At 45.9% G+C, this 13,445-nt stretch overlaps 1 protein-coding gene across 4 annotated transcripts in view; it reads right to left on the bottom strand.

Moving 5' to 3' along the window:
* Tmcc3 (transmembrane and coiled coil domains 3) overlaps positions 1-13,445 on the bottom strand; it is a 279,273-nt gene that overhangs the window by 113,247 nt on the left and 152,581 nt on the right. The gene's annotated exons all lie outside the window — the stretch shown is intronic.

Here is a 13,445-nt window from a genome sequence, read left to right as displayed (position 1 = left end):
AAACGCCTCTACTCGCTGAGGTATCCCGTGGGCCATGTGTTCACTTGTTATTTTAGCAGATTATTCTAGGTTTCAACCTCATGCACTGACTTTCATAATACAAGAAGAAGCTTACACACTTGATTTGAGTGGTTGATTCTTGGCAGAAATCCCAATCATTATCTGGTTTTTATTCTGAGACTGTTGGCATAGAAAAATACCAAAACAGCCTCAATGCCCTTTCAAGTCAAATTACTCATCTCGAAAATGAACCTCTAAGCTGGGACACTCCTCCGTACACCCCAGAGTCAGCAACATACACATATGGACCCTTGTATCTCAGATCTAAGTTAAAAGACGATGCCACTCATTATTGATACTTCTGATGCTCAATGGACCGGGACTCACCATCTCCATCATGCACCCTGAGGAAGCTATATCAGCATGTTTATTTTATAAAAAAGCGAGATGGGTTTTTTTTTAAATAAAGATTTGCAAAGTCTATGTTGATCAGGAACCCGTGTGTGAACACTGAGTGTCCTGTTCTCCAATTGGTTCCCGATCGACCAATAAAGATGCCAGTGGCAATGGCTGGGTGGAAGAGGTGGGACTTCCGGGTTTCCACAGGTAGGCTAGAAGACACAGGAGGAGAGAGAATTCGCCATGCTTTGGAGGGAGAAAGAGTCAGCTATGTGAGATTTCAGATGGAGCAGTCAATGGCCGCTTCCCCAGGCAGGAGATTAGAAATGAAACTAAGCTGAGGACAGATGTAGGGTGTTGAGCAAGGAGAAGGTAACTGGGCAACTAAGCTAAGGGCAGATTAGAATGTTAAGCAAGGAGTCGAGGAAAAAGCATGCTAGAGGCTTAGAAGAGCCCAGGTTCAAAATAAGCTGTGTGTGTGTGTGTGTGTGTATGTGTGTGTGTGTGTGTGTGTGTGTGTGTGTGTGTGCGTGTGTGTGTGTGTGCGCGCGCGTGCGTGAGAGAGAGAGTGGGGTGGTGGTGGTGGTGGTGTGTGTGTGGGGGGGTGTCTTTCATCCAAGGATCCAAGGGAACCAGGGCAGTGGCTGGTAGCATGGTCCACATGGAGCTTAAAGTGGGGTAGTAGAAATGACGTGCTACACTATATAAAATGGAGGTGTACCAACGCCAATTCTTTGTCATCCAACTATACTGTTGCCAGAGACTTTTTTCCAAATGCGCATTACAAAAAGTAATTTGTAACTGTCGACCTGGTAGAAGTGACCATCTGTTAAACAGCTGGAGCCCACGATGTGTGAATCTGCACAGATATGGAGACATACGAGGAACTGAACTTGTGGTCATCTCACCGTTGCCCTGGCATTTGCTGAGCACATCCTATCTGCTCCCCTAGGTCTGCTGTACTACCTCTGGGAGCCTGACAGACAAGGACTGCATCCAGGGTCTTCCAGCTGGACTCACTCCTGGGAACAGCAGGAGGAATGATGGGACAGAGGAGTGAGGCTGGGGTGTGCTCTGCTCATCCTGGGCTGGCTGTATTCTTTGACTTGTGGTCCAGGGAGCCCCATCCCCACTGACTTTTGGGCCCCAGGTCTGGGTGTTCACTCCAGGTTTTGGGCTGGCATCAACCAAAGTTCCTTTATCTAATTTGGGTTTATCATTTATTTGCTATTGCCATGCAGGTCTATCAAGGACCCAAGCCAGAATACCCATAACGCATGCAAAGAAGGATATTACCAGAAGTACGGGGAGGCACACATCTAGTCTGAGGAGCCTGAAGGAAGAAAACTGAGTGAATGGGCTTGTCTTTATTGACCTATAACAAATCACTCAGAGTTGACAATCTTATCCATACTGCTACAACACAGCACAGGGTGAGGTGGGTAGGTGGGTAGGTGGGATGTACGGAGAGGCAAAGGGATACAGCAAGCTGCTATGCTGTGCCAGGCCTAGTGCTGCAGGGATTGTTACATCTAATGTATATGTGCTGCACTCCCGTCAATGACTCAGTTTTCTGGTCTGTAAAATGGGATGAGTCAATTAATCATGGAACCTACATTCTGGCATCAGATTGGCTTATAAGTCTTTGGTTATGCTAATTAAAACTGCCAAGTTAATAAACATTACATTAAAGAGGAGAGCCAATGTGGAGGAAGGCACAGTCAAGCACAGCCCCAGTGCATTCTCAAAATGGAACAATATGAGACAGAGAGGTGCCTCAGCGTCTGGGGGGAAAGGGAGATACTGCTTTTGCAGAGGCTTTGGGATTCAGTTCCCAGCAGCCAAATCATGTGACTCACAACCACCTGGGACTCTGCGTCCAACGGATCCAATGCCTCTGGCCTCTTAAGACCAGCTGCACTCATATGCACACACCCTACCCCATATACACACAATCTAAAATGAAAGATGGAACAACTGGTTAAGAAAAGACAGACGAAGAGCGAGGTTCATTCCAAGCCCAAGGACCAGACCCTCAACTGGCCTTTGCTGTATAAAGAAAGTGATGTGTTTTGGCCGTTCTCATAGTCTTCAACACCCAACTGAAAAGTATAACCAATGTTAAAATAATTGAAAATAATATTTTTAGAAATGGGCCTGGCTCGGAGACCTCAGACCAGACCAATGTCTCACTCATTGCAATGAATGTTTGCAAGTTAGGATGTATGGATAGTGGGGCACACTGTGACATACTGGAGCTCCCACGATGAGATGTTTTTATATGCTTCGTTTTGCCTCTCCCTTTCTCTCTCTCTCTCTCTCTCTCTCTCTCTCTCTCTCTCTGTGTGTGTGTGTGTGTGTGTTTGTGGGGAGTTGCAAGAATGAAGGGTGGAGATGAGGGGACAGGGAGATGAGCAAGACTAGGGTGCACGATTTCAAATTCACGAAGAATCAATAAAATGTAAAAAACAAAACAAAACCAAAAGGCCAGGCTTTACAAAGGTCTGTATGGACTAGAGACAGGCCAGGTGCAGTAATTACAACCACTTCAGCTGTGGTCAAGTCAAAAGGCCTCCCATGCTCTTCCTAGCCACAGACAGAGTAAACCCACACCAGACGCCACCATCCCACTGTCCATCAGCCTTAACTAGATGTCTGGTTCTTCATAAGTAAAAATGAGATATCTCTGGCTAACGATAATTTCAATGGAATTATACCTGATTTCATCCAAAAAGCCAAGAAGTCATCCTTAGGGAAATTAAGTGAAATCCTTGTAAACACGGGACATGGTCAGCAAAGCTCAGCTCTTAATAAAGACCGTGATGACACAGTTTCCTAGAGTAGGTGTCACTGTGCCCATTTTGAACATGATAAAACGGAACCACTGATGAGTCTGTGACAAAAGAGGAGCCAGAGGGGAAGTTAACTTGAACCCTGACACAGACAACCTGCCTCTTCTTTCTTCTTTCGGTTCCTCCTGGAGAAAGGCTCTGGTCCATCCCAGGCTGCCTTGAGCTCAGTGTGGAGCTGAGACAGCCTTGGACTTAGATCCTCCTGTCCCCCTCCTGAGTGCCAGCAATACAGGTGCTTGGCACCACACCAGGCTACGGTTTACCTGGTGCCAATCCCAGCTGCAAGCCTGCTAGGCAAGCACTTTACCAACGGAGCCAGCTTCAGCCCTAGCCCCTGACATACAAAGTCTGCATGTATCCCACTGATGCTACGTCACATTCACCCTCAGATGTGTCCTAATCTCCAATCTGTACAGATGACAGGTATAACCCACTGTCACACTCCCCTCCCAGACGTGTGACAGATGTGGCTTTTCTTTTGAGCTGACGCTCAGAAAGTGTCCAAACACTGCCTCAAGCACACACTAAGAAGTCAGTCAGAGTTGCCTGGACACATTACCCTGAGCACACACCAGACAGGGAAAAACTAACTTTCTATTCCTGAAAGAAAACATTAATTCAGAGAACAGGAAAAAGTTGTATTCAACAAAGAATGTATATGATCCATCAATCAGGAATTTGCTTGGTCTACCCCAGTATCCCCAGAGCCCAAAGCCAACGCCTGCTGAGTAGAAAGCATGCATTATTTGTAGAATGAATGGGAGCTGCTGTGTGTAAGTCCTCTGCCTGCAGAGAATCTACAGAGGAAGAAGACAGACAGGAAGGACATAAGTAATATGAATCACCCAGAGATGGGAACCATAAAAGTGTAACACCGAGAGGCGAGAGGCAAGCAGTCAGAACTCGCTGTGTAACGCAGCAGGCAAAACAAAATGGCTTGCAAGTGTCTTCATCTAAGCACACTTGGCCGTCTCAGGCTGATGTTCTAAGTCGCCTGTTTGCATACACGGAGGGGAGCGACTTATAATTACTAATGCCATTTGCCTTTAGCTGTTTACAGCTTTTGAGGCTCGGTCTTCGCTTTATGGAGAGAACAAACAGGGCGACATCCTGAATGGAGCCCGTGAGTCCAGATGAGTTGGAATAGGACTGACTCCCAGTGTTCTTCTGCTTTTATTCTTAAATTGGAAATATCTTTAGCTATTTTTATGGTACGAGCTTTATGTTCTCTCAAAAGTTCCCAATGTACAAAAGTTAAGAAAGTAAAAAAAGCAAACGCAAGCCATCTCCCCTGTCTTCCCAGTCATTGTGTGAGCTGGAGAGGGGGAACAAACGCTGCTCGTCTCAGACAGGGCACCAAAAACACACCAAAGAAAGGCTACCTCCCAAGTCCAGTTTGGTGACCCAAAGGGTTAAAGTTACTTAGAAGTATAGACAACTTGGTGGCTACATTGCTAAAGAAAATGTCTTTGTCCCAGCAACCATTATCTGCCGAAACACCCTGTGAGAGCCACTGACTGACCTCTCCTCAACCCCCACCCCAATCAGGACAGAACGCTAGTGGGCCTGATCTTCGGTTGTCCAGGAAGTCGTCGCGGCTGCTGGGTAGCCCCTGGCCATGTCACGCCTGGAGGACAATATTCTGCATACCAATCCAATTTCTGATTCTCCCAGCAAGCTGCAAGGGTCTAACCCACCCTGCACCTGCTTTTGTATAAATGGTTTTATGATTTTAAGTGGTCGAAAAGAGTAATTTGTGAGGTGAAAATGACATGGATTCCCAACAGGTGTGATGGCTCACATCTGTAATTCCAGGATTGCCGGGCAGCCGAGGCAAGAGGATGGACTTAAGTTTGAGGCCAGCCTGGGCTACAGGCCATTTCCTGTCTCAGAAAGAGGAGGAAGAAGAGGAGGAAGAAAAGGAAGAGAGAGGGAGGGAAGGAGATAATGTAAAATTGAACTTTCAGTGTTCATAAGGAAAAACTTGTTAGCATATAATCTTGCTGCCCATTTCCTTATCATCTGTGCTGCTATAGACCTGAGTCGAATGCCTGCATCCAACAGAGAGATTCTCAGCCTCTCTCTCCAGCTAGCCACCTCTACCTGGATGTCTACACCTAAAACTGTGTGATACAAAAGCTCCTGTTTGTCAACCCGGTTCTCTTTTTAAAATTGAACTGTACATTCTGGTCATCTAAGGTCACTAGGGACCCTGAGCCTCCATAATTGCTCGGCTACAGCATCGATTTCTCCGTCTGTAGGAGTCCAAGACTCAGCGGCTGATGAGAGCTCTCATTCTCTGATGGCACCGTCTTGGTGCACTGTCACGTGCTGGGTGCAGTCACCAATCTTTTCCGGACATCTACAAGGACATTAATCCATCCATGAAGCTGGAGCCCACATGACTTATTCATCTGTCCAAGGCCCCACCTCCTGAGAGCCTCAGTGAGGACTGGGTTTCACCATGAACACGTGGGGAATGGCGGCAAAGGCTCCAGCCGTGGTCGTGCTGTCCCTCTCTCTTTCTCTAAGTGTCTATAGCCCCAGCAGCTTTCTGATAAATACCTCACTGTCAGCTGTTGCCCTGTGAGGTTTCTCCTAGGATTTCATCCGCCACCACTACAGACCCTGAGCCTTCTTCCTCCTTTACTCGTCTTGCTGGGAACGCTGAGCAGGAGGACTGCATGTGGGGAAGGACTCACGAGAAACCAGATCGTCCTTTCACAGTAAACAAATCACCCCACACTCTCCAGCTTGGCTGGTCAGGTCCGGTGGAGCACACCCTGTGTAATTGTATTGGCCGGACTGGAAAATGTTTGCTAGGCAAATGTGCAAATGAGGAACCCCAAGCAATGAGTGTTCCATGTTAAGTTCCCTGCTCTCTTAGCTAACAGGAGGAACTAACTTCAGACTTCTCATACCTAGTTTTCAGGGTGTAGGGATTATTTTGTAAATTAAAAATTCGTGTGTATGCATGTGTATGTGTGTGTGTGTGTGTGTGTGTGTGTTCTTGTCTGTTTGTGTACCACTTGCATACAGAAGCCCTCGAAGACCAGAAGAGGATAATAGATCCCTTGGTTTGGCAATAATAAATCATCAGGTGGATTCTGGAACCCAAACCCAGGAGGACCTCCACCAGAGGAGGAAATGGCCTTTTAAGACGTGCCCAGATTCAAGCCGGCCAGGGTCACAGCAATGAGAGGATGGACCAGTCACAGGGTCCCACCTTTAACCTAGAAGCTCTCTGCATTGACACCTTCAGGGAAGGGAAAAATCCATTTCCTCCAATGGAATTTTACTGGGTGTGATGGCTGCTCTTATGTCAGCTCAACACACAGACTAGAGTTATCTGAAAAGAGGGAGCCTCGATTGAGAAAATGCCCTCAAAAGATCCAGCTGTAAGGCATTTTCTTAATTAGTGATCAAAGGGGGAGAGCTTAGCCCAGTGTGAGTGGTGCTATCCCTGGGCTGGGGTCCTGGGTGCTGCAAGAAAGCAGGCTGAGCAAGCCAGGGGAAGCAAGGCAGTGAGCAGCACCCCTCCGAGGCGTGCCTCCTTCCAGGTTTCTGCCCGGTTTGAGTTCCTGTCCTGACTTCTTTGCTGATGAACAACATAGAAGTGTAAGCCAAAAAAACCCCTCTCCTCCCCAAGTTGCTCTTTGGTCGAAGCAATTCATCATTACAATGAAAACCCTGACTGAGACACTGGGTATATCAGTTGCATCTCAGGCAGCCCCCAAGCCCAATGTTAACTGCCGATACAAAGCCAAATCCATGTTTTTCTGTGAGATTTTTGTTTAGTTTTGGCATTTTGAGGGAAGGTCTTCTTGTTTTTGTTTTATTTTGTTTTGTTTCTTTTTTTTTCTTTTCTTTCTTTTTTTGAGAAAGAGAAAAACATAACACTGGGTGGAAAAATTGATCAAAATATATTGTATGAAACATTTTAAAATACTTTTAAATATAAACCTAGAGTATAAGTGCTAAGCCATCTCTTCAGCTGCAACTTGGATTCTTTTTTTCTTTTTTTTTAAATTGGGTATTTATTTCATTTACATTTCCAATGCTATCCCAAAAGTCCCCCACACGCTCCCCCACCCACTCCCCCACCCTCTCACTCCCATTTCTTGGCCCTGGCATTCCCCTGTACTGAGGCATATAAAGTTTGCACGACCAATGGGCTATCTTCTGATTCATATGCAGCTAGAGACACGAACTCTGGGGGGGGTATTGGTTAGTTCATATTGTTGTTCCACCTATAGGATTGCAGATCCCTTCAGCTCCTTGGGTACTTTCTCTAGCTCCTCCATTGGGGGCCCTGTGTTCCATCCAATAGCTGACTGTGAGCATTCACTTCTGTGTTTGCCAGGCCCCAGCATAGTCTCACAAGAGACAGCCATATCTGGGTCCTTTCAGCAAAATCTTGCTAGTGTATGCAATGGTGTCAGCGTTTGGAAGCTGATTATGGGATGGATCCCCTAAGGAACTGATTTTACATGGATTCAGTTCCTATAATTCTTTTGATGGTACATGATTAATATTCTGCAAGCAAAGATGTATTTTTTATTAGATTTCAATTGTCAATAAATTTGTTACTTATGTGGGTAGCCTCTGGAATTTCTGTTAGTGAAAAGAGAAAAATACTTTGGCCAGCCCCCCTCCCCTGCCCCCCAAATTATGGGCTGATTATCAGGGATGATTTAAGATTTGAGTATCTCCAAAAGGAGATGTTTTTGTACTAACACTAACCTTAAAGAATACACAAGCATTTGGACCCCAAATATGACTGTCACTGGCACTGGCTGAGCAAGGCTGGCAGGTGCTTCATTCATTACTGCTAAATAACATGCCATCCTCAAATGAACTTATCAATGTCGTTTATTTCTCTCACAAAAGCTGCATACTGGACCGTGCTGTCTGTGGTGTTAACTGGAGTCTCTTGGTTGAGGCTCCACACTCAGGAACCATTGTCTGATCACTGACCCACCTGGGGCTATCTGTGCAGCCGTCTGGGCTTCCAATAGCAATAGCAACTGGGCTGTAAACGTCAGTGCTAAAACAAAGTCAAGCTGGGCTCAGGTGTGTCTCAGTGGCAGAGCACTTGCCAGCTGTATAAGCCCTGGGTTTAACCAAATGCCCTGCCAAAAGGCCTACCAAAACAAAGAGTGGAGATAAGAGCTACATGCCTCCCAATTGACCTCAGAGACAAGCAGTGGATCATTAAGGCCTTCCCAGGTTCAAGGGAAGGGGACTTGACCTCACAGCTCAATGGAACTGACTGCAAAGAATTCATGTCTATCTTTCAGCTGCCATAGCACATGGGTGTCAGGTACACATGGTTCACTTGCTCCCTGTTTAAATTACTGGGGAGTGACTTCAGGAGTTCCTGATCTTCTTCCTTCTGGGTGGGGTTCCTAATATTTCCTACTTTTCGGGAAAAAAATCTCATAACATGTGTACTATCCAACGAATCCAACACTTCCAATCTTTTTTTGGAATGGGACAACTAAGAAAGTACAGCCCTCTCATGAATCTATGAAGCCCATGCTCTGACAGACCTCTTTAGCTAACCTCACACTTGCCCCACTGTGACCATGTGGGCGCTCTAAGGAGTGGCTAACAGAAGAGTCGGCAGCAGCAAGAGAAGGAGTTTGGGACCATCGGCAAATACCTGGGGGCGAGATGGGGTTGGAGATGGCTGTGCTCAGGATGAAGATGGTAAAAGCAACATCTGGGAGAAGATGGCTTCATTCAGAAACATTTAGATGAACTACTGTTTGCACACTGTGCTTGCCGTTTACGGGCGCAAGAACACAAGAGAAGCATTTAAGAGTAGTGCCGGGTCCGAAGCAGAGACCGCTCAGTCTTTCTCCCTCTTTCTGCTGCTCAAGCCTGTCAACTGATCACAGTGAGTCTCAACCTCCCTAATGCTGCGACCCCTTCGATGCACTTGGTCATGTTGTGGTGACCCTCAACCATAAAATTATTTTTGTTGCTACCTCATAACTGTAATTTTGCTGTTATGAATCCCGGTGTAAATTAAATATCTGTGCTTTCTGATGGTCTTACATTTGACCCCCAAAGCGGTTGCAGCCCACAGGTTGAGAACCACTGGTCTGTCAGGAGGTATATGTATAGCTTTATCGACTTGAGGACCCTGAGGGTGATTGAGGGTCCTTCTCCGGCTCTGCCTCCCGACAGATTCAAATCACTGATTGTCACAGTGGTTTTCTGTTGACCTTGGAGGAAAGATGCTTTTGAATCGTTTTATTCATGCACTGAAGGTCAAGTGTGTAGTTTAGGGATCTTAGAGCACTCCACAAATACATTGTCTTTAACACATCACTATTTCTTTGGGGTGGGAGTCAGGTAGCTATGATACAACTTGTGTGTGTGTTTGTGTGCGTGTGTGTGTGTGTGTGTGTGTGTGTGTGAATCCTTTCTTAACACTTAGTACAATTCTCTTGCAAGGGCTCAGTAACTTCAAATGTGTTTGAAGAGTTCAGGCATCAGGCAAGGTGTAAATTAATGAGGGAAAAGGTGAACATTCTCCCCCATGAAATCTTGTTTTTTATCCTGCATTGTTAAATAAAGTGTTGATTTCCCACCCTAAGCGTAGTCATGGGTATTTTAACTATTATAGCAAAAAAATAGAATGAAGAAAAGACAACTATTTATTGTCTTTGGCTAAGACCACTAGATGTTCTTCAATGAAAGAATAAAACTTCTTAATAATTTAGGATGTTGCTTAAGAAGTTTGGGATTAACTGGACCTGGAGGCTCATGCCAGCTACTTGGGAGGCAGACGATGGACTGGTTGGGTCTAAGGTTTTGAGACCTTTCTGGATAACACAGCTTCATCTCAAACAGCAGCAACAACAATGAAAAACAAAACAACCATTGGGGAAAGCCAGGGTTGCTGTGGAGAAAGAGCCTGCAGGCCGGGATGGGGACATGTTTTCACGTTTACAAACAGCAGCAGTTATGAGACCAGGCATCCTGAGTGCAGCTGTGAATATTCACACATTGATCCAGACTTAATTCTTTTTTCTTTTGCATTTACAGCTCATAGGTATTTAAACTTCAGCACATGCTCTAGAAGTGTAGACACAAACACACCATTTACATCATCGGAATACATGAATTTACCTTGGAATATTTTTTCTTCCCAGAAAACAAATATCACAAATCGATCACAATATCAACATCACTACGGTACGGAAGCTAGCCGACGCCCTGTTACCGGGTTTTATTTTTTCCTCTTTTTGTAGAAACCGTCCTCTGGACAGCTGACTCACGGGGGCCAGTGGATCACAAGGAGGGAGTTGTTATATACAGCTGATGACACGGAGGAAATGAGGAGGCCTGTGACATGAGCGTTGTGTCATCAGGCTCCTCGATTCAATGAGTGACAGGTGAGAGGTGGTCACCTGCCTGCTGCCCTGAGTCTCGGGGTAAAGGCTTCTCTGCATCCCCCAGCCCCATGGCCCTATACAGGTACCATCCTTGCTTCTATTCCCTCTCCCTGGATAGTTCACTATTGTAAGCAATCCCAGAAGTGAGGTAACAGGAGTGAAAGATAAAAGTGTCTTAAAGCTTGGGACAAGCAGTTTGAGCTGCCCTCTGAGAGCATCCTGGTCCCCTGAGCTGCCAACACAGGATTTACTGTTGTTACTACCACACTGCCTGCGCTTAGTTATCCAGCCTAGATTATTTGGGAAGCTGATTATTTTTCATATATTTTTCATCATCTGGATTTCTTGTTTCTCTAGCTGCCTGCTCCTGACACGCCCTGGTATGTGTGTTGTTGTACGTACAGCACAGCGGACACTCCAGGCCCCCGGATAAAGGACTGTGTGCTTCGCTGCTGCAATTCTGGGTTTGGAACGTGTGTGGGAGAAGGAGAGAACTCAAACAAAGCTCTTGCTGTTGACTGAAGTAAACAAACCCGGCTCTCCAGTGTGATTTGGGTCAACACAGTGAGAGCTTCTGGCTGGAGAGAAAGAACTGACCATGGCAGCAGCCAAATGAATGATGTCCCTCTTGGCAGTATGACTCTAAATCTTTCTGCAAATGAAGAGAGCTTGTAGCCATGCACACAATGTCTCTATGACAAGAGGGTAAGCACACCCTAAAGAAATATATATACATGGGCAGGACGATAGCTAGTCATGCTAAATCCAATAACCATTTTGTTTATTGGAGCCAGATAGTCTCTTGTTCTTACACTAGGATTTAAGTGTCAAATGCTGCAGCAAATCTTAGGAACATTGTACTTATATTTATTTTTTAAAGGCTTATTTTTATTTTTAAAATTTATGTGTATGCCTGCGTGTCCGTGTCTGTGTGTCAGTGTGTGCGTGTGCGTGTGTGTATGTGCGTGTGCTGTGCATATGGGCACCTGCAGAGGCCAGAAGAGGGTGTTACATTCCTAGGTGCTGAGAACTGAATTCAGGTATTTTGGAAGAGCAGCAAATGCCCATAAGTGCTGAGCCATCTTTCTAGTCCCCTGGCAATCGTCTTAAATAAAGCCTCTGGAATCCAGAAAGCCTTTCTGGGCGCTCATGACCTTAGTGGTAGAACGATATGCCCCATTATTTATAGATGTTTCCCTGACACTCCAACTTCATCACGTCCTATTTCAAGCCTGCTAGAGTCGTTATTTCTGTCCACTGGCTTGGTTACCATCCCAGGGACTGAGGCTGAAGACGGCCATAGCCTCCTTCTCCCTTGTGCACCAGACCTGATCAGCTGCTAAGTCCTATAGGTTTTGCTTTTAGTTCTTTTAAATATACATTTTCAATTATATAGTTGTATATAGAATAATAATTTAATTATATATAGTTGTAGGTCTACAACCAAGACTGCTTTCCACCTGAGACTCCACGCCAGTGTCTGCAGTATGGCACATCTGTCCCTCCTGAGGCGTCTGCCCCTAGTGAGGGGCCAACACTGCTGCATTACTGTGAACTACATGTCACACTCGGGCCGTCAGCCACCATTCCTCGCTCACTGCCCCTCCCTGTCTCAGCACCCATCTCCAGGACACCTCATTGTATGGAACTGACATATTCTCCTCACTCCGCTATCGCTGTGGCCATTTTTAAGGCTTCCTAGCTTTGGATGGGCTTGGCAGTCTGGGGGAATAGTGGCCAGGTGTTTTGTAGACTGATAATTTTCTCATATTTCCACTGACATTTCACTGTTCGGTGAGGACAACTACAGATGTGAAACTTCACACATACAGAGGTAAAACATATGAACATGACTTGGAATGGTGTTAATACTTTGAAATGTGTGGGACTTTTTAACCCACTCCCCTGACACTCTAGATACCAAGTGTCTTTTTTTTTTTTCTTTTAGATTGAGGTCTCCAGCTCAGGCCATCTTCAAAATTCCTATGTAGTTGAGAACATCCCTGAACTTCGGATCCTCCAACTTCTGCTTCTCCCTGTCATGTGATACGTTCCCCTGTGACTGATTTATGCAGTGCTGGGGGCTGAACCAGGACTTCATGCATGCTAGGCAAGCAGTCGACTGACTGAGTCACTTCTCATCTGAACTACTTATTCAGTATAGACCCCTCGGGTTAGTGGATTAGACCCACAAACTGCTCCCACTCCAGACCCTGGCCCCAACTACTAGACCCCCAACAATCCTGACTGGCTGGCTGTAAGACTGAGGGGTTCCCAGCCCCCACCACCCCAGGTTTGATAAGTTGTAAAGTGTTTCACTCTGGAAAGTGCTACCTGTGACTTTCTTACAGGCTGCAAGCAACCAGCCAGGTGAAGGGCCCCCCATGGCTGTGGAGTCAGGTACACCACCCTCCTGATACAAAGATGCAGCCATCAGGATGGAAGTTCTCAGGACCCTATGGTTTAGGGTTTTTAATGATGCTTTCATGGCATAAACATGCTTGATTGCATCCTTGGATATTCGTGGTTACCTTAATCTTTAGTCTTCTTCTAACACACTCCATGTTCCTCTGGCAACCAGACCCATCCTGTAGTTATGTAGGGGTCCACGGTTCCCTCCTTAGCATAAGCACAGGCTGGCAGGGGTTTATTATGGGTAACACACAGATTCCTGCCACCTTATCACTCAGGAAATCCCAAGGGTTTTTGGAGCTCTGTGTGAGGGAGCCAGAACAAAGCTCTACTATCTGTTTGCTTTCCAAGCAGGACAGTAGAGCAGGCGTGA

Source organism: Mus musculus, chromosome 10, assembly GCF_000001635.26.
Source record: "Mus musculus strain C57BL/6J chromosome 10, GRCm38.p6 C57BL/6J".
NCBI classification, from domain to species: Eukaryota; Metazoa; Chordata; class Mammalia; order Rodentia; family Muridae; genus Mus; species Mus musculus.
The sequence above is the reverse complement of the archived record's forward strand: the minus strand, read 5'-3'. Positions and strand labels throughout refer to the sequence as shown.